General features: G+C 43.7%; 1 pseudogene; it reads left to right on the top strand.

Annotated features, from left to right (window-relative positions):
* The window catches only part of LOC103591220, a 19842-nt pseudogene extending 17792 nt beyond the window's left edge, over window positions 1-2050 (top strand).
* Window positions 2051-2108: the final 58 nt, after the last annotated feature.

The raw sequence follows: 2108 nt of genomic DNA, 5'->3' as shown, positions 1-2108 counted from the left end.
TGAGGGTTGCGATCCGTTGCCGGACACGGAAAAAGACAAAAGACAAAAAAAAAAAAATGGCTATGTAATGTGGCTTGCTTAGCAAACCTTTCCTCTCTCTTCTATTGTGACCCATTCTTCTTTCCTATCTACTGTTTCCCCAAATTCTAGTTTCATCTTCATCATAGCTAAGAAGTAGCTGAGTTACAAATAGATGGCATTGTGTATCAGTCTCCAACAGTGGGATACCTCAGGGAGTTGTTATCTGGGAAACGTTTGGATTTTCTTTCTTCCTTTACTTTCTGTCTTTCAAACTGAAAATTGGTGCAGACAGTGACAGCCACAGTGAAAGGAGAAAAAAAGGTGGTGTGGTGTAGGTGTTTGTGGATGATATATATGTGTATATGTGAATGACTGGGTATGAAATATGATTAAACAGGTGGTTAGATCAAAGGGCGAGGACTGAGAACACTTTCTGCAGATCCTAACACGTTTACAGGTATGGCATGAACAAACGAGTTTTGGAAAAAATTATCTATGAGGTGGAGCTCTGGGAAAAGATCGCTGTCCTAAAAATGCTTCTTTAAGGTTATTCTTTAAATGTTCATTAAATAACAAACAAACTTATAATTGCAGGACACAGATTTATCTGACGACTACAAATTTTAGTATCTACAAGGCACAGATTTGCCTTATTAAACTTGTAACTATAGGAGCAGATTTATATTTCCTATAACCCATCCCACAAGGAAATATAGTCTGGATATTATTTAAATATAGAAGATAATTAACAAAGACAATTCAAAGTATAGAGTTATGTTGCAATGAGCACTTCTGAGTTGCACACCAATTGCCAATTCCCTAAAGAAGTAAAAAGTTACAATCAAAAATAATTTTTTGTTCTGGTTTATAACAGGAATTGATGTAAATTCCCCCGTTTACTCTAAACTTTTTTTTTTCCGCCAGAAACTCTCACATTACTCTGTCTTCAAACGTATTTTGAAATATCAACACTAGCTCCCCAAACCTTGGTAAGCTACAGAGCGTATTCTACTGCCCTCTGCTGGAAGACTGAAAGAGTTATCACTCATCCACCAGACTGCAGGGACAAGTGGAGGCAATGGCTGCTCTCTCTATAATCAACAACTATTTATTTGTCATCTGCCGGCCAATGTACCACCTAAGGCAAATGATTTATAGATAAGTAGACTGACAGACAGATAGATGAGAATGATATTCAGAGACAAACTGGGCATCTATACTCTGAAACTATATTAGATCTCTTTACAAGACTAGGTTGAACTTCTATAAACCTAAAATATAAAACTAGGATAACACTTTAAAAATGATAAGCATTTAAAGAGTAGAAAATGTGGGATGGGATGACCCTCACTAATGTGTAGATAATTGATAGGATGAAGCTGCTCAGTGAAGGGAAGAGATCTAAGTTAAAACAGGAACACTGGGCTCTCGCTTTCCGGACGTGGGCGAGCAGGAGGTGTCATCACGGGAGACCGGAGTCGACACCCGCCTCAAGGACAAGGCTCGCGCCAGGCGCCCAAGAGCCAGGACCTCTACCTAAGGCTGCCGGTCAAGTTTGCACAGGTTTTGGCCAGACGAATCAACTCCACCTTCAACCAAGTTGTGCTGGAGAGGTTATTTATGAGTCCCACCAACCGGCTGCTTCTGTCCCTTTCCCAGATGATCCGGAAGATGAAGCTTCCTGGCTGGAACAACAAAAAAAGCTGTGGTTGTGGGGACCGTAATAGACGATGTGCGGGCTCAGGAGATGCCACCCTGAAGGCGTGTGCACTGCGTGTGACAGCCAGGCCCGCGGCCGCATCCTCAAGGCCGGGGGCAAGACCTTCACCTTCGACCAGCGGGCCCTGGACTCCCCCAAGGGCTGTGACCCCGTCCTGTTCTCTAGTCCTTGCAAGGACCAAGAGGTGCATGGACATTTCGGCAAGGCCCGGGGAAACCTGCACAGCCACACCAAACCCTACTATGTTCCAAGGGCTGGAAGTTCGAGCACACTAGAGGCCGACGGGCCAGCCGCGGCTACAAAAACTAATCCTGGATCCTGTCCTGTTATTAAAAAGATTTTGGATGCTGGGGGGGGGGGGGGGGGG

This window comes from Galeopterus variegatus, unplaced genomic scaffold (assembly GCF_000696425.1).
Source record: "Galeopterus variegatus unplaced genomic scaffold, G_variegatus-3.0.2 Scaffold943, whole genome shotgun sequence".
Classification (NCBI taxonomy): Eukaryota; Metazoa; Chordata; class Mammalia; order Dermoptera; family Cynocephalidae; genus Galeopterus; species Galeopterus variegatus.
Note: the sequence above shows the minus strand (reverse complement) of the source record. Positions and strands in the feature narration are given on the sequence as shown.